Source organism: Macadamia integrifolia, chromosome 11, assembly GCF_013358625.1.
Source record: "Macadamia integrifolia cultivar HAES 741 chromosome 11, SCU_Mint_v3, whole genome shotgun sequence".
NCBI lineage: Eukaryota > Viridiplantae > Streptophyta > Magnoliopsida > Proteales > Proteaceae > Macadamia > Macadamia integrifolia.
In genome coordinates, this window is record NC_056567.1 from 16978508 (window position 1) to 16986928 (window position 8421).

An 8421-nucleotide genomic window follows, 5' to 3' on the forward strand; every position below is an offset into this window, starting at 1 on the left:
AGTAGAGAAACCTACTTGTGAGTCTCTCTCTAGCTTTATCCCCTTTCTTTTACTTTATTTTTATTTCAGCATTTTTTTCCTTCATTGCTTTTTAATTACGTGGGGATTTTATTTTCAGTTATTTATTTATTTAATTTTAATTGCGTGGCTTGCGTCTTTAAATTCTTAGATGATGAATGGTTAGAATGTTATTTTAGATACATATGTCCAGGACAGTAGTTAGAATTAGATCACAATCATTAATCGGTTCACTTTTGCATTATTAAAAGAAGCAAAAAAATAAAGTGGCTGCTCTCCCTGTGTTCGACCCATAGCTACACTAATTCGTACGTTTGCGGTTACATTTTAAAATCTCAAACATGAACATGAGGAAAGAAAACCCTCAATTAAGGAAGCAAATAAAATAATATAAAATAAGATAAGATAAAAATTTGCTTCCTGAAATTGTTCACCGGAAATCGGGGGTTTTTCACCAGAAATATGGATTGGTTCACTGGAAATATTAGTCTTATTTCTGGTGACCAAAACAGAGAGCAACTCGGGACTTTTTCTCTCACCGAAAATAGACACCGGAAGCTGGTCCAATGTTTCTAGTGGATTGTTTCTAGTGGACCTAAAACGGCTATAAATAGGCTTGGGATTGGGGTTTAATTCATAAAACCCTAATATAACCTATGAAGAAGGAGAGGAAACGACCAAGTAGGGTTTTCCAACTCATTCCACAACTTTTCCTTACGGTTTCATGATTGATCGGCACCGTCTATGCATCCTAGGTATGTTTTCTTCCTTCCCTAACCTAGTTTTGAGATTTTCTTCTCTATGAGCTTTGTTTCAATCCCCTAAAATAGGTTTTGCTCTTTGAATCATTAGGAATCCTATTGCAAGTATGTCTGGATGCCGTGTTCATACTCGCCGCGTCATTGCGCAAGTGCAACAAGACATTCCCAAAGAGGCACAGTACAACCCTCTTCTGTTTTGCTCTGTGTCCGAGCAAGATCATTGGGAAAGCTTCGAATACCGCAATGTGGACCTGAGGAAATACGTGAAGATGAGAGATTTTTGGTGGTTCCGCCTCCGTCAAAGCTTTGAGGCAATTTTGTCACACCCCGTTCCATATAAAATCAGACTGGTGACTGAGTTAACACCTATTAGCCCAAAACCTACTAGGATCATCTAATACAATAACTACAGCATAGCATACACACACACTAAGTCAAACAAATCCTGTATTTTAGCCGAAGTCTTACATGTACATACCGGTAAATACCCTAACACTCTTGATACCCAAATTATAAGCACATATACATGTGGGTCTGTAGGCGTAATATATACATAAGAATTACAATTTAAACATCCAGAGCATGAAAGGGGTAACATTTTAAATAATAAAAGAGGAATCGGGGTTGGTATTAGTGTTGCCATCCCGCAACAAAACTCTCTAACGGGCACTCGGCCCTGTGCCCAAGATCTTCAAGGACCCACCAGTCCTCAATTGGAAACTCCACAGTGGGTCTTGGCTCTAGCACTTCAGCCGGGTAACCTATAAGATCATCTAAAAAGTGGTGCACACGTGGGATGAGCTCACTAGTCCAGTAAGTGAAAAGAAAGACCAAACAAGTATGCGCAATACAAATGAATCTAAATAAGTGTAGTTCATTTTATTATCTTAGTCCACCTAGACAACAATTCTAAGTCATAGGTTATATGCTACTCACAACCATAGTGCGCATATACTCTGGGTACGAGCCGCGAACCCCATCCCACGATACTCCCATAGGGTTGGCGGAGAAGGCCAGCTGTGGGTACTAGAAAGTAAAATGGGCCTTGCCCCATATTAATTTAAAAGTAGTATGATTGGTCCTCTTATTATATAACAAAAGTTACCGACAGTCCAAATGATCAGCTGGGTGTACTTCTAACAGCCACCATTGGTACACAGCCTCGTGCTTCCCCCCAGTGATATACCCAATGCCTAAACCCCTGCTGGGAAGGGTCGTAGCATAGGGATATATTATTCCTAACTGTATGCTCCTATGTGAGATAGTACGACTACATAGTACCACCACGTCCCATTCCATAGGCCACCAATGCATTCGTGTCCAAGCTGACTATGACATCTAGTCTAGCAAAGCATCATGTTCCATAGTTTAAAGTAATCCATCTCATATAACAAGCAAGAATAGGCATTTAGCAATTAAAGATAGCAGCATGTCAAATCGAAATTGAATTTTATAATGCACATGTCAAACCATGCAACAGAACTCATGGTTGGCTAGCCTACACAATAATAATATGATGATATGGCTAGTCTACAACCAGAATGGCATGATGCAATGTCCTCTTCTCACTTAATTAGTTGTGTACAAAGATCACCCTTGGTATGAGGAAGATCCGACGTGCGATGACGTGAGTTCCTAGAACAACCTATCATAAAAGAGTTAGTTGGTGTCTCACTTTAGAGTCATAATCGATAAGGTATGATGATTCCAATGTATTTAGAATCACTAGAGTAGGTTACCCAATAAATTTGGGCCCAAACAAGACTTGAGAAGTCGGATTGGTGGGTCAACTAGTGGGTAAGGCACCCACCAGTCCATGCTCACTGCTCAGCCTAGGGACTCTTTGCCTGGACCGACGGGCCAGGAGTGACGGGCCAGGTAGCCCACCGGTCTTTCTGATGAGCACATTTATGTGTAAAATCTAAGTAATAAAATATGCATTTTTACATATTTAGAATGGAGCTACCTTGGGTTTTACTCTCTTTTTGCAGGTTTTGTATTTTAAAGACCTTAAGCAATATCGGACATCATATCTCTCCAACAACAACTATCTAGTGTAGTTGATGAGCTATGGCATGTAAAATTCCCTTGCCTACTAAGAGGTCTCAAGTTCGAATCTTACGGTTGTATTTTTTTTTTTGAGAATTTTGTTGAAAATTTTCTGCTTTTCACTCACTTAAAGCACTGAGGGCATGGAGAGGATTTCCACATCCAATTAGAAGATTGTCCACATCTTCAAAGAAAGGAAAATCATGGGAGGTGTTTCTTGTGCAAGAAGAAAAAAAAATCCATGGGCTAACCTCTGAGGATGCATACCTAATTTTGAGGGAATTTGAAAAGATATGTGTTCTAAGTAAGATCCAATAGCTTTCTGATGATCTGTTAAGCTTAGGTTTGTCACTTTTGCATTAAAAGACCAAGCTAAGAAGTGGTTGTATGGGTTACCCAAAAATTCCATAACCACATGGGAGAAATTCATAGTTGCCTTCCTTAAAAAAATTTCCCAACTCATAAGACCAATAAGCTTAGAAGTGATATCCTTTAGTTTAGACAAAAGCCTAGTGAGTCATTTTCTAAATTTATGGAGAGATTCAAGGATCTACTCCAAGAATGCCCTCACCATGGCCTAAAATTATGGTATTTATGTCAAATAATTTAAGAGGGTATTGATTATCTAACTAAACAAATGATAGAGTCTATGTGCCTTGAAGGATTCACATCCTTTATAGATGAAGGAAAGGTATGAGAATTCTTACTTGACGTAGCTGTCAAAACCCATGAGTGGGAATCAACCCAAGAGAGTGAAAGAACCATAGGAGGGAAAGGATATTTTGTGGATGGATTAGTAGCCAAGGAAGCCCACTTAGATAGCCTTATCAAAAGGACTAAGGCTATTATTCCTAGAGAGCCATCATCAATCAATTTAGTTAAGATGTGTGCTTGGTGCCAATCTCCTGGACATGTCATAGAAGAATGCCTCAATACCTCTGGGGACACTTCCAATGAAAGTGTGAATACTTTTTATCAGAATAATCCATAAAGTGACACCTGTAATCTAGGATGGAGAAATCACTCAAATTTCTCCTGGAACCAGAACAATCAAGTAGGGCCTTCCAATTTTCAAAATCAAGTTCAATCTAGACCTCAAAGACCTCCCTTTGCACAACAGCCTTTTGTCCCAAATACTTTTCCTAGGACAAATGTAGGATCTCAAGCTAGTTTCCCTAGGACCTCTCTCCTATCATCTTATCAGCAATCCCCTGGATTTATCCATACAAGAGAGGCAAGTAGGGTAACTGATATGGCCCTCCTCATGACAAGCCATCGAAATATTACAAGAGAAGTCACCCAAGTTGTCTCAATTTTGTGTGAGAGGGAGAAGGGAACTTTTACCAGCCAATCAGAGCCTAACCCTAGGCATCATCAGCCGGTTAGTTCACAAGCACCTCCTAATGCATCATTGAATGTAGTACATGGTCAGACCCAACAAGGGCCCTCCAACCAATGTAATGTTGTTTATACCCGTAGGAATGGTAGAGAGTACCAACAGAGTGTTCTTAAATCTTTCCTATCTATTACTCCTGTTAACTCACCTTCTATTGAGGACACAAGTCTGCCTATTGTTTCAGGTTTGTCTAATGAACCTAAAGATTCTTCTAAAACTAAAGATGATTTGGTTGAGAAAATCAGACATGATTTTTCTGGAAAATGGCAAATCCCTAACAGTCCTTATTTTCCTCCTATCCCCTTTCTTAATCAGTTGACAAACAAAAAAAAGACTGCTTCCATAGATAAAATTTTAGAAGTCTTCAAGTAGGTAGAAGTAAACATCTATCTTTTGGATGCCATATCCTAGAGCCCTACCTATGCAAAGGACCTGAAAGATTTGTACACTCACAAACCTATCACTAGTGTGCCCAAAAATGCATTCTTGGCAGGTAACATTAGTTCTATAATTACTTAAACTATAGCCACCAAGTATAAGGATCCAGGGAGCCCTGCCGTAGCTTGTTCATAGGCAACACCTACATTGGGCGTGCCCTACTTAACCTTGGTGAAAGTGAATCTTTTGCCTTACCTAAGCAACTAAGATTGGAAGAATTGAAAGCCATTGGAACTAGTCTTCAGTTGGCAGATAGGTCTGTTAAGATTCCTAAAGGGATGGTTGAGGATGTCTTAGCTAAGGTGGGAGAATTTATTTTCCCTGTTGATTTCATTATGTTAGATACTAAGCCCTTCTCAACTAAGGATAAGATCCCAATAATTCTAGGAAGACCATTTCTGGCTACCAGTAATTATTAATCAATTGCTGGAATGATTTCCTAAGGTTATCTTTTGGCAACCAAACTTTTGAGTTTAACATGTTTAGGATAGGCAAGCAACCACAAATGGAAGAAGAGATCAATATACTTAAGGATTTTCAAGATTTTTTTGATGATTTAATTACCAACTTTGGTATTGATTTTGATTCAGAATTCCAAGAGTGTATGTATGAGTTGGATGATGATAGTGAAACTTTATTTTCTGAAGTCTTGAGTCTTCACACACTTGTGGAAATCTTAGGACCCCTTTCCAGTTCTATTCCCAAACCTTCCATAGTTGAGTCCCCGGAGCTAGATCTTAAGGACTTACTATCTAATTTGAGATATGCTTTCCTAGGCCCTAACCAGACTCTTCCAATAATAATTTCTTTAGATTTGACTTCTAGCCAAGATGAGGAATTACTTAAGGTGTCAAAAGACAATAAGGAAGCCCTAGGTTAGACCATGACTGATATCAAAGGTATAAGCCCTTCTATTATACAGCATCATATACATCTTATGAAGGATTCCAAACCATCCACGGAACCTCAAAGAAGAGCTAACCCAGTGATGATGGAAGCCATTAAGAAAGAGATCATAAAGTGCTTAGATCATGGAATAATTTATCCTATTTCTGATAGCCAATGGGTAAGGCTAGTTCATGTAGTGCCCAAGAAGTTTGGTGTTACTGTAGTTCCCAATGCCAATAATAAACTAATTCCAACCCATGTCCACTCAGGGTGAAGAGTGTGCATAGACTATAGGAAACTTAATGCTGTAACCTGGAAGGACCACTTCCCATTGTCATTCATTGACTAAATGTTAGAGAGGTTAGTTGGACATGAATACTATTATTTTCTTGATGGATATTCCGGTTATAACTAGATCTCATTTGCTTTAGAGGACTAATAGAAGACCACTTTTACATGCCCATATAGAACATTTACATACAGGCGTATGCCCTTTAGGCTTTGTAATGCCCCTGCTACGTTCCAACGATGCATGATGAGTATCTTTTCTGCCATAATCAAAAAATTCTTAGAAGTATTTATAGATTACTTTTTAATTCATGACAATTCCAATTCGAAGTGTCTTCACCATCTTTCCCTAGTTTTGAAAAGGTGTATATCTAGGAATTTGATTTTGAATTGGGAAAAATACCATTTTATGGTTAAATCTGGTATTGTTTTAGGCCATGTAGTATCCAAGGAGGCAATTAAGGTAGATAGAGCCAAAGTGGATTTATTTGATAATTTACAACCTCCCCAATCTGTTAAGGATGTCCAGTCTTTTCCAGGTCATACAGGCTTCTACAGAAGGTTCATCAAGGACTTTAGTAAGTTAGCCCACCCTCTCACTACACTACTTGCCAAAGATCAAATTTTCGATTTTTATAAAAAGTGCCTAGAATTCTTCAAGAACCTTAAGAAGGAGTTGACCAATGCACCCATTGTTCAACCACCTATTTGGATTGAACCTTTTGAACTGATGTGTGATGCTTCAGATTTTGCCATAGGAGCGGTTTTGGGTCAAAGAATTAATAAGATGCCCACAGCCATTTACTATGGTAGTAGGACCCTAAATGATACACAACTCGACTATACAACCATTGAAAGTGAATTCTTAGTTGTTGTATTTGCACTAGAAAGTTTCAGTCTTACTTAGTTAGGTCACATGTGGTGGTGTACACTGCTCATTCTGCTCTTAGATACCTAGTTCAAAAGAAGGATGCCAAAGCCCATCTCATTAGGTGGGTTTTACTTTTGTAAGAGTTTGATTTGGAAATTAGTGATAAGAAAGGTGTTGAAAACCAAGTTGCAGACCATTTATCCTAGCTTCCCAATTCTTTGACTGTCGATTCTCCAATCAATGAGAATTTTTCAGACGAACTTGCAGTGTCCAGTGAATCATGATTTGCTAACATTATCAACTTCTTAGTTTCAGGTGTGACTCTGGATCATTTGTCCACCCAAGATAGGTACTATTTCCTTTCTCAAGTTAAGCATTTCTTTTGGGATGATCTATATTTATTTAAAGTTTATCCTGACCAAATTACTAGACGTTATGTGCCTGATCATGAGCAACACTCACTCTTATCTATTTGTCATGATCATGCATGTGGTGGACACTTTAGACCTAAAAAGACTACCGTAAAGGTTCTCCAAAACGGATTTTATTGGCCCACTCTTTTTAGAGATGTTTTCGATTTTTGCAAGGCTTGTCCCGCCTGTCAGTCTTTTGGTCGTATCCATAAGAGGAACATGATGCCCTTTAATCCCATTTTTGTAGTTGAGATCTTTGATGTGTGGGGCATCGATTTCATGGGACCATTCCCTAATTTCTTTGGGAATTTGTACATACTTTTGGTCATTGATTATGTTTCTAAATGGATAGAGACCATACCTTGTAAATCTATTGACCACAAAGTGGTGGTCCAGTTTCTCAAAGAAAACATATTTTTTCGCTTTGATACACCACGTGCTATAAATAGTAATAGGGGTACTCATTTTTGTAATCTGCCTTTTGAAGCCTTGATGAAAAAGTATGGGATCATCCATAAGTTATCTACCCCTTATCACCCCCAAAACTAGTGGCTAAGTGGAGGTGTCTAATAGGTAGATCAAACAAATCTTGGAGAAAACTATTAATCCCAATTGTAAGGATTGGTTTTTTAGGCTTATTAATGCCTTGTGGGCCCATCGAACTGCATTCAAGACTAACCTTGGTCAGTCTCTCTACCGTTTGGTATATGAAAAACCTTAACACTTACCAGTTGAGTTTGAGCATAAGGCCTTTTGGGCCATCAAGAAGCTCAACTTTGATTTATCTGATGCTGGTATTCATTGTAGGCTCCAATTATCTGAGTTGGAGGAACTTAGAAATAATGCCTTTGAAAGTTCTAGGATTTACAGGGAAAAGACCAAAACCTTCCATGATAAGCACATTCTGTGTAAATCTTTTGCAATTGGTGATAAGGTCTTATTGTATAACTCTCGGTTGCCCCTTTTTCCCGGTAAGCATAGATCCCGATGGAATGGCCCGTTCATTGTCCATAATGTATATCCCCATAGGGCTATGGAGATTCTGAATCTAGGAACAGGGGTAATTTTGAAGTTTAATGGTCAGCATTTAAAATCATTCCTCGAGTTTCCTACTGCTGCTAGTGAAGAGGTCATGGATCTCCATAAACCTCTTTACACAGATGACCAACTTTTACTCAGGTATGACCCCCTTGCATTGTCTTTACTTTTAATTCTTTTCATGCATTGAGGACATTGCATGACTTAAGTGTGGGGGAGGGAAATCAGTTTCTTTTTGTTTTTTGTTTTTGTTTTTTTTTT

At 38.6% G+C, this 8421-nt stretch overlaps 1 non-coding gene across 1 annotated transcript; it reads right to left on the minus strand.

Annotated features, from left to right (window-relative positions):
- Positions 1-3300: 3300 nt before the first annotated feature.
- Positions 3301-3407, minus strand: LOC122094484. Its single transcript, XR_006144800.1, has one exon. It is a non-coding gene; the product is annotated as a small nucleolar RNA R71 (small nucleolar RNA).
- Positions 3408-8421: the final 5014 nt, after the last annotated feature.